Genomic DNA, 16,000 nt, shown 5'->3' with positions numbered 1-16,000 from the left:
CATATTATGATTTTCTAAGTGCCCTGTTACTACTTCCTTAATAATGGATTCCAACATTTTCCCAACGACTGATGTCAGGCTAACTGGTCTGTAGTTCCTTGTTTTCTCTCTCCCTCCCTTCTTGAATAGCGGGGTAACATTTGCTACCTTCCAATCCACTGGGACCATTCCAGAATCTAGAGAATTTTGGAAGATCATAACCAATGCATCCACTATCTCTTTTAGCCACCTCTTTTAGAACCCTAGGAAGTAGGCCATCAGGTCCAGGAGATTTGTTGGCTTTTAGTCCCATTAGTTTGTCCAGTACTTTTTCTCTACTGATATTAATTGTTTTCAGTTCCTCACTCTCACTTACCCCTTGGTTCCCCATTATTTTTGGTATGCTTTTTGTGTCTTCTACTGTAAAGACAGATACAAAATGTTTGTTTAACGCATCTGCCATTTCCTGATCCCCCATTATAATTTCTCCTGTCTCATCCTCTTATGGACCAACATTTACTTTTGCTACTTTCTTTTTAGAAACTCTTACAATCCATTTTTATATTTCTTGCTAGTTTACTTTCATATTCTATTTTCTCCCTTCTTATCAATTTTTTGGTTGTCTAAAACTCTCCCAATCCCTAGGCTTATTACTGCTCTTGGCAACATTATGGGCCTCTTTTTTCAATCTAATACTCTCCTTAATTTCTTTAGTTAGCCACGGGTGGATCACTCTTCCCGTGGAGTTTTTATTTCTCAATGGAATGTATATTTGTTGAGAATATTGAAATATTTCTTTAAATGTTTGCTATTGCTTTTCAACTGTCAAACCATTTAATTTAATTGCCCAATCTACCGTTGACAACTCACCCCTCATATCTATATAATTGGCTTTATTTCAGTTTAAGACCCTAGTTTCTGACTAAAGTACGTTACTTTCAAACTCAATGTGAAATTCTATCATATTATGATTGCTCTTCCCCAGAGGTTCTTTTACTGTGCAATTACTAATTAACCCTATCTCCTTACACAATACAAGATCTAAAATAACCTGTTCCCTGATTGATTCCATGACATCTTGCTCTAGGAAACCATGTCGAATACATTCCATGAACTCTTCCAAATTACCTTTGCCAATTTGATTTTCCCAGACTATATGCAGATTAAAGTCCCCCATGATTACTGCATTACCTTTGTTACAAGCTTCTATTATTTTATTAATAATACTCTGTCCAATGGTATAGCTACTGTTAGGGGGGCCTATAAACTACTCCCACCAGTGTTTTCTGCCCCTTGTTATTTCTTATTTCCACCCGTACTGATTCTACTTCCTGATCCTCCGAGCCAAGATCCTTTCTCACCACTGTCCTTATGTTATCCTTTATTATTAGGGTTACACCCCCTCCTTTTCCATTCTGCCCTGTCTTTTCTAAATGTCACGTACCCTGGAATATTTAGTTCCCAACTTTGGTCATTTTGCAATCATGACTCTATAATGGCTATTAGGTCAAACCCATTTATTCCTATTTGTGCAATTAATTCATCTATTTTGTTACGAATGCTCCTTGCATTCCGATAAAGAGCCTTTACTATTGACTTAATCAATGTAAAGTAGTAAAATATAGCTACGGGAAGTACTAGGGGCAGCTAATAATTTATTGATATTAGGGCTGTTGCATATTTCAATACTTATATGAAAGCAAAAAGTTTCAAAAGAATTAATTATACATTAAAAGCAAGGCTAGAAAAAACCTTCCAGGTATAAGAGCCTTCAAAGATTGGCCACTCTTCTGAGACCCTTGGTGAACTTTGAACAAATGCCTATGTTCTAGATGACGTATAATTTGATGTGTAGGGCATATAATCCAGTATGGAAATGCTGTAGTCCGTTTGCATCTTGTATCAAAATACATAGACTATCACTGTGGTGGAATAAAGGTTTTGGAGCCACAAAAAATGTTTCAAGTAAGCCATTAAGTCCTTTTCAACAGCTTAATTCTGTTCTGACTCAAAGTGTAATCTAAAATTTTGAGATTCTGAGTTCTGTTGTACAATATCAAAGTGACAGCATCCCTTTATTTTCCATTAGTCAAGGCTACAGTTGTTCAATTGCACTTGCATACAGGGCCATCTTTAAAGAGGTGCAAATGCAAAAATGCTCTGTGCTATTTCTTTAATTTGTTACACTTGAATAGATTGTCTTATTGGGCTTGATTTTACCACCCGCTATCGGGTGCGTTCTCGGCAGGGGGGGCCCCGAAGATCGGGGAATCCTGGAGCGGGACCGGATCCCGTCTCGAACCCGCCCACTTCCGGGTTCCCCACGGACGCGCCGGCGTGCGCGCGCAGACCCCGCAATTAAAGCCAGCGGGATCCCACTTGTAAGTATTTATCTTGCTCGTTCAGGTCGTTTACAGGACTGATTGAGCTGTTTTATTAGGAAGGGTGGGATTTTACCTTGAACTGAGACTGTTTCCCATACTGGGGGAAACACTCTCACTTCAAACGGACGTGTTGCAGCCAGCAGCCTGTGGCAGCTGCCAAGGTGCATTCCACAGGTCGGGGGGGGGAGAGCCTTCACCAACGCAGGAGGCCACTCCGTCACACAGGGCAACGCTTGCCCTCCACCACCCTCCTCCTAGCAAGAAGATTCACCGACGTGGAACCGCAACCCCGGTGCGAGGACACACTTACCGACCTTGCAGAACCCCTCAGACCTACACCTTCCAGATGGGGGCCGCCTTGACCTCCTCGGAGGATGAACAGCATCACCAGCCTCAGCAGCCTCGCAGGCCACGCCGTCCGCCTCAGACACGTGGAGCCCCACAACACGGTGCTGTGGCACATCCACCTGCACAGCAGGAGGGAGGGCAACCGCAGAGAGAGCTGCGTCGCAGGAGGCACTACCCTCCGCACAGGGTCTACAGACCGAGGCTCAGCTTCTTGGACCTCTCTGAGGAGCAGTGCATATGGAGGCTCAGAGTCAGTCGCCAGGTAGTCGCCGACATCTGCAGCCTCCTTAATGACGAGCTGCTCCCGGATGGACCAAGCAGCATCTTCTTACCCGTCGCCGTCAAAGTCACCACTGCCCTCAACTTCTTCGCTTCCGGATCCTTCCAGGGTGCCACCGGGGACATCACCGGGGTCTGTCAGTCGTCTGCACACAAGTGCATAAGGCAGGTTACCGATGGGTTGTTCCACAGGGCCTCGCACTACATCAACTTCGCCATGGATGACCGCAGCCAGACGGAGAGGGCGGTTGGATTCCATGCTGTGGCTGGCTTCCCACGGGTGCAGGGTGTAATCGATTGCACCCACATAGCAATACGGGCACCTCCACATGAGCCAGGACTGTTCATCAACAGGAAGGGGTATCACTCCATGAACGCCCAGCTCATCTGTGACCACCGCCAGAGATTCCTACACGTGTGCGCCAGATACCCTGGCAGCTGCCACGATGCCTTCATCCTCAGGGAGTCCACCGTCCCGCCCCTCTTCCACTCACCCAACACCGGCAACGGCTGGCTCCTCGGCGACAAGGGATATGCCCTGCACACGTGGCTCATGACACCTCTGAGGAACCCCATCACCGAGCCGCAGCGTCGATATAATGACAGCCACATTGCTACCAGGTCTACAATTGAGCAGGCTATAGGGGTGCTCAAGATGCGCTTCAGGTGCCTTGATCATTCTGGGGGAGCGCTCCAATACACGCCACTCAGAGTGGGACGAATTATAGTTGTCTGCTGTGCCCTGCACAACATGGCACAACAGAGAGGGGTGCCGCTGGAGGAGGCCCCATGAACATCCGCCACCCATATTGAGGACGATGATGAGGAGGAGGAGGGGGAGGAGGAGGACGAGCAAGAGGAGGAGGAAGGACCCATGGGCCGAACACCGGCTCACCTGGATGTTCGTCAGGCCAGGGAGGCACTCATATGTCAACGGTTCTCCTAACATCAGACTGTCTGAGGCGTCCAGACCTCATCACGTGCACAGAGGAGCGGCCATACTAGCCCCCTCCACAGAAGAGTGGTGCCATTACTCCTGCACCCACTGTAGTGTGACCCAATGGGTGGGACCAGGTGTTCGTCGTCATGATGAGCCCCACGAAAGGGACCTATTGCACAAGCCGCTCAAGAATGGACAAGAGGTGGCAGCAGTGGTGAGAACAATTGTGTTTATTGTGTATGTGCAGTAAACGACTATAAATAAAAACATTACAAATTGTCATACACCCTGGTGCATTCCCTTTGTGTTCATAACACCCTAGCCTTACGTTTGCGGGAACCCCTACGTGGTGCTACCCTTGTGGCTCCAGCAGAGGTAGTGGCAGGTTGCTCTTGTTCGTGCCCTGACCGGGTAGATGCTTTGGGCCGATGCCCCCTGGGTTTCGGTGCCCGTGAGGGCACCTCCACAGACTGCTCCTCCTGCACCTGTGCAGGGGCAGACTCGGCCACCTGGAGAGGAGGCACCATTGCGGGCACTGGTTGAGAGGGGGGCAACGGGTGAGACGTGGGGGCACTTTCAGTAGCGTCCCCACTTCCATGTCCCCGTTCACCATCTTCCCTCTCATGGCCTAGGCCCACATCACTCCTTCCACCCTGCTGGACGGCAGTTTGGATGACCTGTGTGAGACCTTGCAAGGCCACCTCTAATGTATCTGTCAGCCTGTTTATGGCGGCAGAATGTTGCTCACCCTGAATCCGAACAGCCGTTGTCAGGGCCTGGATGGACTCAATGTTGAGCTGTGCGTGACGCTCGAGGGAGGCTAGCCTTTCCTCCACCGCAGACGTTCCCGCACCTACCCGCGACACTATCTCGCGGATACCCTCCTGTACTTGTCCCTTATGCAGGAGTTGGACTCCATCACCTGCGCGATTGTGGAGAGTGCGCGTGGCACCTCTTCCAGTACCTCGGCAATGTGCTGGTGCCCCTCAACGACTCTCCTTTTGACTGGTGGCTCCCTGGGTTCAGCATCTGGGTCCGGCTGAGCAGAGCCTGGAGAAGAGTGCTCCCACCGACGCGGACCCTCCGCGGCTGCCCCTGCCACCAGGGTCTGCTCATGCTCACATGTGCGCGGTGACTCACCATGTGCAATCCCAACTAATTGAGGAGGGGGACCCACCGAGGTGTGTGTATCTGCGCTGGTGGATGCTTGGCTCATATGTGACGATGGACCCTCAGAGACCGGCATGTCCTCTGAGGAATCGCCCTCCACAGACACGGTGCTCGCAGACGGCCCTGCAAGAGAACAGAGGGCAATATCAGGCATGTGGACAAATGTTGAGGTGCGGCAGATGCCAAGTGATGCTAAGATCATTCGCGATCATGAGTGCTGAGTGTCAGCTTTCCGTTACCGGACGTTTCTGCAGCCCCAGCCTCGCCATCCGCCATGGACAGGCAATGCAGCGTGTGGCTGATCTCCAAGGCGTCCAGCTCTGCGTGCGTTAGAACCACCTCGTGTGGCGGGCCCCCTCCGGTGCGTGCCCTTTCCCCGGCGTTCTTGCATCTCTTCTCCTGTCAAGGCAAAACTCAGATGCGTGATTGAGTGATGATTGCATTGTGAGACGCTTCAAGCATTGGTGTGGGTGGGTTGAGCGTGTGGGAGATGGATGGGAGGATGCGTGTGCCACATGGCCATCCCATTGTATGTGGATTGGGGTGTGTGGTAGTGTTTGAATGGGGACAGGGACGGTGGGTCCGTGCGGGCACGGTGAGGATGATTGTTGAGTGGCTGTGAGGATTGATGCGGGAGCGTTGTGGTGGCAGTGCAGAAGGGGTTGTGAGGTGTTTGAGGTGATGTGGAAGACGGAGTGTGGGAGAATGCGTTAGTGTACTCACTTTGCCGGACCTAGTGAGGTCATTGAATCTCTTGCGACACTGGATCCATGTTCTTGTGGTGTTGCCCCTGCTGCTAACCTCCGCGGCCACCTCCGCCCATGCCTTCCTGGTGGCGGAGGCAGGGCACTTCCTTCCATCGCTGGGGAACAACGTCTCCCTCCTCCTCCTTACCCCGTCCAGCAGCAGCTGGAGTGAGTCGTCAGAAAATCGTGGGGCAGCCTTACCCCTGGTGTGCTCCATGGTGTGCTACTTCTTGTTTGCAGCAGGAGGAGCATTGGTGGACTGCCCCTTTAAATAGAGCTCCACCATCACTCAGACGTCACTGCGCATGCGCAGGCCGCCGGCGCGCAGCTGAGCAGCGGAAAACCCGTAACCACAGGTAAATGACTTCAATTATCCTGTGATCGCGCGGGGGACGCACTCATTTCACCCGGCGCGTTACCCACGCGCCCGATAGCCCCCCCGCCGGGAACCCGCAGGCCGGCTAACATCGGGCCCATTGTCTTTGTAAGCTCTGCAAAGCCCTCTTGTTATCATACCTGATTTAAAATGCGGAGAATGTTCCAAGCGCTGGGTAGGATCACAAGAGAGATTGCAGGTAGAAACAAAATTAAAAATCAGACATCATGAGGGGTTTTGATAGAGTAGATAGGGAGAAACTGTTTCCACTGGCAGCAGGGTTGGTAACCAGAGGACACAAATTTAAGGTAATTGGCAAAAAAGCCAGGGGGGAGATGAGGAGATTTTTTTTTAACGCAGTGAGTTGTTATGATCTGGAATGCATTGCCTGAAAGGGTGGTGGAAGCAGATTCAATAGTAACTTTCAAAAGGGAATTGGATCTCTACTTAAAAAGGAAACATTTGCAAGGCTAGCGGGAAAGAGCAGAGAAGTGGGACTAATTGGTCGCTTTTTCAGAGAGCCGGCGCAGGCACAATGAGTCAAATAGCCTCCTTCTGTGCTGTATGATTCTATGATTCTATAAACAGTATAATTAAAGACAACCATTGCATTAAGAAGGTAAAATAATGTGTGTGTTGGGGGATGGGGGTGGAATATAGCGAAACATAACAAATGGAGCAAAGGCTTAACTTGAAGGGCAGAGCAATTTGCATGCTAATGTATTCATGGAGCTATTTATAAGGTTAATCAGATAGTTTTGATACCTTATCTGATACTGAAAAGGTTTCCTTGTGCGTGCATCTTAATTTCAAGCTAATTTTGAATAGCCGAGGTGAGCCTGTCTTCAGAGGGGAAAAATGTATTGACATTAAACAGGTTAAATTATAAAATGAGGTGGAACAAATTATCCAGAAATGTGTGTGAAGCAGTATAGTGTTTGAAATCCTCTGACAATTGGATGTAAACTAAAGCAAGGATAAATGGGTTTGACTGCAAGGCACGGGTTTCTGCTATGTGACATATAGAAATGATTTCTGTCAATGTTTAATTCTGATTCTCAACTCGATTTAAAGAAATCCCAAAGAACCCTTCTCAGTTCTCAGTATTCTTTGAATATGTTGTTAACTGCTATGAAATCCTTCCATTGGGACCGAAGGTTTTGATATCCATTTTAAAAGTTACCGGGGAAGAAATTGGTCCTCCATTCACCTGTATTCCAGGTGGAAAACGTGACAAAAAGAAACGATTTCGGGGCTTAACATCTCACGCCCGATCTGCGTCTGCATTACAGCCACTGCCATATAGGTAAGGAATCTTACAACACCAGGTTATAGTCCAACAGTTTTATTTAAAAATCACAAGCTTTCGGAGGCTTTCTCCTTCGTCAGGTGACGAAGGAGAAAGCCTCCGAAAGCTTGTGATTTTCAAATAAAACTGTTGGACTATAACCTGGTGTTGTAAGATTCCTTACATTTGTCAACCCCAGTCCATCACCGGCATCTCCACATATCGGTAAGGGTAGCTATCTGGGTGTCCCTGGCGGCAACCTGAAAGAAGCGCTAAGCCCCTTAAATATGTTAATGAGGGCCCTAACGCCGGTTTAAGGAGCCTTCAGGAAATTTGGCTGCGCTGTCGACTCCGTTTTTTGGTTCCTAATGCAGCCTAACCAACAGTTCTTAAAGGGACCGCAGGAGGCTGCCACCGAAAAAGGTAAACATGTTTTTTTAAACTTACATTTATGTGGAGCTGGGGGGAGCAGGAGTGTTCCTCTACTGCGGGCCGCTGCCAGCCCACAAATGCCCCCTTCCGTTCTCTCACCCCCTCCCCAGACCTACCTGAGGGTCTCTACTGGCAAGGCAGCAGGCCCAAATTGGTCCTCTTCAAACTGGCGAGCTGTCTCTGGATGCCTGATTTCGCATCTGCAGCTCGCCAGCAATATGCTGCTGAGGCCTGAGACCCAATTTGGGACGAGCCTCGGGCCTCCAGTTTCTAATGGTCACCGTGTGCACGGCCAATTACAGGTCTGAAAATGGGCTTAGACCAATTTCCAGCCCAGTTTTTTGTTTCATGTATTGATATTATTTTATTTAATGTTGATTTATAAATTACACTACAGCACAACATACTGCAGGGAGTTGACTTTAGGCCTTTTCTTAGAGGGAATGCTGTTGACAGCAGAAATGCGCTTCCCCCTCTGTTCAAAGCAGTCCTCAATACAAATGACACAACCTCCAGAGCACCAATGGCATCGCAGTCCCAGATTTTCTCCTTTCTTGTGATCTGCAATTAGATTAAGCTTGACCTTTAAGTGGCCTGTTAAACACATGTAGTAGGTTTCGTCTGTCTGCATGCTTCCATTGTGAAACAAAATAGCAAACGGGCATAATCAGCTCTGAATCAATTCCAAACCCATTGTGTGTGCTGATGAAATTTACTCAATAAAAAACTTCCACGTGTTCGTCTGCAAACAAAATTGTCAAACTATGCAGTACCATTAATTAAAATCCAATTCAACACTTAAGTGTTATGCTTGCTTAATGATTGGAAGAAGACAGCTAAAATGTCCAAGGTCCTCGCTTCTAAACAAAATTAGAAGGTACAGTTCACATACTAAATGAACTAGATCGTATTCTGAATCCACTTGAGCATCTTTGCACATGAACTCAAGTACCAATTAACCTTTATTAATTAACAGTTCCTGGTGGATTTTACTGAGCACAGCCTATTACACCCTAATTGTCCTGACCAATATTTATCCCTCAACCAACATCACAAAAAAAAACAGATTATCTGGTCATTATCATATTGCTGTTTGTGGGAGCTTGCTGTGCGCAAATTGGCTGCCGTGTTTCTTATGTTACAACAGTGACTACATTTCAAAAGTACTTCATTGGCTGTAAAGCACTTTGGGACGTCCAGAAGTCATGAAAGGTGCTAATTAAATTCAAGTCTTTCTTTCTTTTACACTTATTATGGGAAAATCTGAAAAATATATGGTCCCATTCAATAATTTTCACAATGAGAAAGGGACTGATTTCATAGCCTAGAAATTCGTTGACGCCGTGCCCATTTTACAGGTGTAAAACGCGTGCCTAAGCGTTCAATATGACGGGCGGTGTGTGGCCGCACATTCCACGGCGGAAGGAAATGTTGGAATCCACCACCAAATAAGTAAGTTCGAAACAATAATACTTATCTGAATGTGGAGCCGGGAGGACCAGGAGTGCTCTACAGCAGTCCCGAAGACCATTGCTTGGTCTTCACCTGATAACAGCCCCCCTCCCGATCACGACCTGCCTGAGGGTCATTGTCGGCGTTGCAGCAATCAAAAGTTTAGATCCACTTTGCCAGGGAGCTGCCTGGGGACGCGCCGAAGGTGTCTGCAGCTGGCCGGTCTAAGTTAAATGAGTTCCAGAACAGTGATCGTTCCCTGCGCGCAGTTCGCGCTGGCACATGGAAAATCAAAGTTCAGTCTTCTAAATATTCTGCTGCTTTGAATGGGACAGGACGCTCCAACTGCTTACCGCTCTTCCAATACCTCATACACACACCTGTGATCTTGCACACAAAGTCATAGGAATATAGGAATGGGAGTAGGCCATTCACCCTTCAAGCCTGTCCTGCCATTCAATGAGATCATGGTTGATCTGTACTTCAATTCCATTTACCCGCCTTGTTTCCATATCCTTTAATACCCTTGCCTAACAAAAAAATCTATCAATCTCAGTTTTGAAATTTTCTATTGACCTAGCCTCAACATCTTTTTGGGTTCCAGTGTTCCAGATTTCCACTACCCTTTGTATGAAGAAGTACTTCCTGCCATTATCCCTAAACGGCCTAGCTCTAATTTTAAGGTTATGCCCCCTTGTTGTGGACTCCCCCACCAGAGGAAATAGTTTTTCTCTGTCTAGCCTATCAAATGCTTTGGAAGTGATAGACTTACCGCTCTGTGCCTGCTTTTACCACCATTTTCCCCGGGGCCATCTGCAGGTGAGTGGTGTCCACCGGTTCATTTGAGGCCTTCCATGACCAGTGTGCACCACTGACATAACGGGGGTCAAATTGGACAGTAGCACATAACAGGCGGAAGCGAATCGTCAATCGGTCTTACACCCTGAATGGAAAAGAAAATCGGGCGCAGTGTAAAACGGGCTGCGGATTTGTTATTGCCCCACTTTGTGCTTTCACCGAAGACCAATTTCACCCCCATCATGTTTTATCGACAACGAAAACCGCATCATATTTTAATTCTATGCATGCGGTTTTAGCTTGGATGGGCCAGTTATATTGGTGGTGATCTCCATGAAAGGGGACCACTTGTTAGAGATTGTTTGTTCTGGTGGCATTGGGGTTATGCCTGTTGCCAGTCTCTCGGCCCAGACTAAAGAGATTCCTGCTGCTTTGGTGAGAATCTCCAAATACAACAACATCTTCTATAGGGAGAGCAGATTCATTAAGTGTCAGGTACAGGGTCAAGCAATGTTAGAGTATTTTATTAACTTCACAAATTCAAGCTGAAGACATTGCATTCCTGTCCGTAGTCTGAAGAAATATATCATAACCTTGGTATGCTCTGTGCACAAATGGAAAATGCAGGATTGTGCGTTCAAAGAGAAGGACTTGGGTGTTATAGGGTCTGAATCTTTGAAGATCCACAACCGGAACCGCGAGGCTATTGCAAATGGAAATAGAATGTTAGGTTGGGACAATTTAAATACTAAACAAGACATACTTTACTGTCTTTGTTTAAGGCCTTGGTTAGGCCGATTTGCACGTGTGCCACTGCTAAATTCAATAGGGCCTTTTATTAGGCAGCAATGGCATCCGGCCTTACATGAGCGCAGGCCTAATTTCAAGACTGAAAAGAGGCTCCCGCGCCCATTTCCAGATCCATTTGTGAAATTTATTAAAAGTAGTCAGAGCTTGTGTTGCCGAGCTCTTCAGAAATACAGAGCTTATGATGGTGAGGCCCGCGGACCATTTTAGGAAGATCCTCGGCTCTTTCCTTTGCTAAGCGCCGCACGAATCGCGCCTGGCTTTGGCACTAATGAATTTAGGCTCCACTGTGTCCAATTTTGGGCCCCTCAGATGGTGGATGACATAGAGGTCCTAGAAAGGCTGAGAGGGGGGCCACTAGACTGATAACCTAATTTGAAGGCTCTTAGTTACCATGATAGGCTTAGAGAGCTGGAGCTTTATATTCTAGGAAAGTGTAGAGATTTGACTGAGGTCTGTAAAATAATGAAAGGATCCGGTCTATGCGGATAGGCTATATGAATTAGATTGATTAAGGAGGATCAGAGGATATGAGTATAAGTTATGTAAGAATAGACCTAACTTAAATATAAGGAGGTGCTTCTCTTTGTAGAGAGTCGTCGATCTATGAAACAAGTTTCCAGCTCATGCATTGTGTGCAGATTCACTGCCAACATTCAAAAGGGCGCTGGATAAGTTCCTGAGTGTGGCTGACATAATTACATATTGAAGAAGATGAGTTTGGGAGATGTGTCTCCCAGTTATTGTGGTCTCTTAGAACTTGTTTGATTGCCTTCAGGGGTTGGAGAGGAGTATTCCAGAGTTTTTTCCTAAATTTGCCTGTTTTTGTTTCTTTTTTTGTTGTTGAAAGAAACGACTTGCATTAATACAGTACCCTTCATGACCTTGAGACGTCCCAAAGCGATTAACAGCCAATGAAGTATATTTGAAGTGTAGTCACAGTTGTCATGTAGGAAACTGAGCAACTAATTTGCACACAGCAAGGTCCCACAAACGGTAATGAAATAAATGACCAGATCATCTGTTTTAGGTGATGGATGAGGGATAAATGTTTGCCAGGACATTGTCAGATCTCCTCTGCTCTTCTTCGACTAGTGCTTTGGGATCTTTTATGTGCACCTGAGATTGTGTGGTTGATGGGTTTGAGGGTTTGGGGAGGAGGTAGATAGGGGTCATTGCGTGCATAAATTGCATCATGACAGTCTGGGACAGGTTCGATGGGCCTGCTGGTCTTTTCCTGTCCTTTTATTTCCATATCTCCATCCTACAACTTGGTCTACAAGAGACCGACAGCAGCTCACAATGTAAAGCAGGGGAGCAGCGGTACATGGAGCCTGTTTGTAAATCACTCCCTTGGCACTGGATTGATAAGGTGAAAGTGCCTTTTTATTCTAACATCTCTCCTTGGATGCTTTTAATGGACGCTCCTTTTTACAGCACTGCAATCTGTCAACCCAGTCTTATGTCACTAAGTGATGAGAAATGGGACTATGGAGTACAAAGTTTTGATGAGCTGTGACGCAGATTATATGCTTATAAAACCTCTGCACTGTCTTTGATTCTTTTGTGTATCAGTTCTGAACTTTTCTGCAGCATATGTACTTATTGTATCCCTTTTGTTCAGATGATTGCACCTAGCTTGTAAGTTTTGGTTTGGTTGTGACTCATCCCAGTGTTGTGCAGCTACAACACTCAATCGATGGACGGTTGACATGCCTCCATTTTTTTTCGAATGCCAACAGTAATTTTCCTTCAAACAGTTGTTAAACGTTTTCATCCCAATTATTTTTTTTATTATTGTGACTCAGTGCAATAATAATGGCTCCTGTTCTCACTGGGGCAGAAATCGCTCCCAAAATAACAAAGAGCTCAACAGCGCTCTCCGTTGTTCGTGGCGAAATGAAGGAGCAAGTTCCGGCATTCACACGTGCAGTGAAAAACGGAAATCCGGAACTTGCTCCTGCTGGTTCGCCGGCGATATGACAACTTTGAATTAAAGGGACATCGCACGCTGCAATCAGAGAAATCATTGAAAAAGCGCAAACTTGCTTATCTGCCTAGCTGGAAAGTAATTAATTATGCTGCCAAACTGGTACGCTTAAAAATACAGGTCTAAACTAAGTCTTAACAGCGCGGTAAGTCTTAATGATCGCCAAACAACCAAAAATTAACTTTTAAAAATGTGGAGTCCTATTACTCCTTATTTTAATAGTTTTTGGTCATTAAAATGTTTTTTTAAAGATTAAAAAATTATTATTTTTTTACTTTTCCCTTCTGTCTTTTTTATTAATTCAATTATTTCTTAACCTTTCTTTTTTTCTCGCTGTCTATAGCTGTTTTTACATTGATTTAAGATGTTGAACCTTTCATTTCCTGGTTTAACGTTGGAAGCCTGCAGAGACAGTGAACGCAGCTGTCAAAGATGTCTGATTGGTCGAGGGGAGAGCTCGATCCTCTCGCTTCTCCTAGGGTCCTAGCTTTGCTTGAACTGACGCTGGGCTCTTCTCCCCTTCCTATTAGAGGAAGTGGCTGAAGAAAAGACCGCAGTAAGTTTGTGGGTTAGTATAAATCTATGGAGTGGCGAAGAGTGTTGGTTCGCCGCTCTGAGCGAATTCTACCCCAATATGTTTGTTTTAAACAACTCGACAGTCTTCATCACGACATGTCTGAATGTCGTTTATTTAAAAAAAGAAAGTCAATTTTTCTGAAACCCATTTTAGAAATGAACTGTTCTCTGTTGGTAGGCTAAAAAGTTTCCTGTGAAATATTCTCCTCCCCCTTTCTCCTCCCTTTCTCATTGCAGAACGAAGGATTTCCTATAATACAAGAATGCAGGCCACAAATGTTAAAGCATCTCAAAGGTGGCTGAATAGAAAAATAGTTCGGTTGCATGGTCTACTGAGATTGTGATCTTAATTTTATTAGGATGCTTATCCCATCAGTGGTGCCTGGAATTGTTGCTCAGAAGTGATTAGCAAGACTGTGATTTTATATCAGTGTGACAACTAGGCAATAAATTGCTTCCACGTTGCATGGCCTATATCACAGCACTTTACAACAGAAATTCCGATACGCCTGGAGAAAATTGTACAATGTATAGAGAATGCATATGTTTGTTGTGTAATGCTGAGGGTAATTTTAACTTTTCCCGATCGAGTATAATGGGTTGCCAACCCAGGGGAGCAACGTGGAGTCTCCAGGAATTGAAGACCAACCCAGGAGAAAAATCATTTGGGCAATAAAAATTTGTGGTTTTAAAAAATTTTGTTTGAACACTTTTGTTTACTAGTTATAAAAATATTGGACATGAGGAAAAAGGCTGTTTGACTGACGGTCAAGAATCATCCAATGGGGGGAATGTCTACTCACTTTCCGATTGGCGTAGGATGGCAGTGCGCCATGAGGATGGACATGTCGGGTGACCAATGGCAAGAGTGTGGGGCCAGGTGGTTGGAGGCAGGTCATGTGATGAACCCTCCAGGAAAATGTCCAACCAGAGTTGGTAACCCCAGTGATAATGGATCAGCCGCCGGTTATTCACCTCTGCCGATCTTTCATTTCAATTTCTGTTTCCAGCTTCTCGAGGCTCCACAAAACCAGTCTGAGCCATTGTCGCTCTGGCTCCCTGCCCCCCTGTCCAGAATCGGGGGTCCCCTCAAGGACCTATCTTCTTCCGGCCCAGAGACACTTGATCTCCGGCCACTGTCCGCAGTTCCACTGCTAATGAGGCCCAGCCGTCAAAATGGACTGGGCCTCCCACCATGATTATTGGGCGGCCGACTAGGTCATTCCTCCGGCCAGTTGCCCGAAATTCGCTCGGGGGGGGTAGGGGCAATGTACAACCTTGTTGCACAATAAAATGACCCAGCATCTTTCACGTTTTACCTGTCTTGTCCAGGCCACATCATTGAAAGTTCAGAGTTCAGCACTGCATCATGCTGACACCCATGAGCTTGTGAAAAAGTAGATGTGAGTAGCAGTAAAATGTCAAAAGAAAGTACAAAGGGTGAATCATCCATCGTCTATGTTTATCAATACTTTGAGCATTCCTAATACTATAGAAAGGAGCAGAAAGCCGGAGCTGGATCTATTCCTGGCTGGGATGGAGATCACAAGTCTTCAGCCTATTCGATTCACTCCACGTGATATCAAGAAACGGCAACAAGAAACGGCTCCAACAACATTCAAGAAACTCGACACCATCCAGGACAAAGCAGCCCGCTTGATTGGCACCCCATCCACCACCCTTATTATTTACTCCCTTCACCACCGGCGCACCGTGGCTGCAGTGTGTACCATCCACAGGATGCACTGCAACAACTCGCCAATGCTTCTTCGAAAGCACCTCCCAAGCACACGACCTCTACCACCTAGAAGGACAAGGACAGCAGGCACTTGGGAACAATACCACCTGCACGTTCCCCTCCAAGTCACATACCATCCCAACTTGGAAATATATCACCATTCCTTCATCGTCGCTGGGTCAAAATCCTGGAACTCCCTTCCTAACAACACTGTGGGAGAACCTTCACCACACGGACTGCAATGGTTCAAGAAGGCGGCTCACCACCACCTTCTCAAGAGCAGTTAGGGATGGGCAATAAATGCTGGCCTTGCCAGCGACGCCCACATCCCATGAACAAATACAAAAAAACCTTGTACAAAAGGTAGGTACGGTATAGAATTATCAGTGATCTCCTGGACTAGTTTTGATCGGGTAGGGGATCGGAGAGAAATTGCTCTGATTTTTTTTCACAAATTGGCTTTTATCTGTTTTCTCGCCTCTCCCAGGAGATCACATGGTTTTGGGTAGGGTAGGGAGTATACATATTGTGATGCACAAAGTAGCACAATTGTGTGGGACAGACTGGATGGACCAAAGAGTCTTATCCTGTCTGTTATTGTTTGTATGTTCATATGTTCGTAACAATAGATAGCAGAAGGTTAGAAAATGTAACTTGTTAATGAATTTGTACAGCTATCTGCAGTTGCAGAGTCCCA

This window comes from Heptranchias perlo, chromosome 1 (assembly GCF_035084215.1).
Source record: "Heptranchias perlo isolate sHepPer1 chromosome 1, sHepPer1.hap1, whole genome shotgun sequence".
NCBI lineage: Eukaryota > Metazoa > Chordata > Chondrichthyes > Hexanchiformes > Hexanchidae > Heptranchias > Heptranchias perlo.
This window is presented reverse-complemented; position numbering follows the sequence as displayed.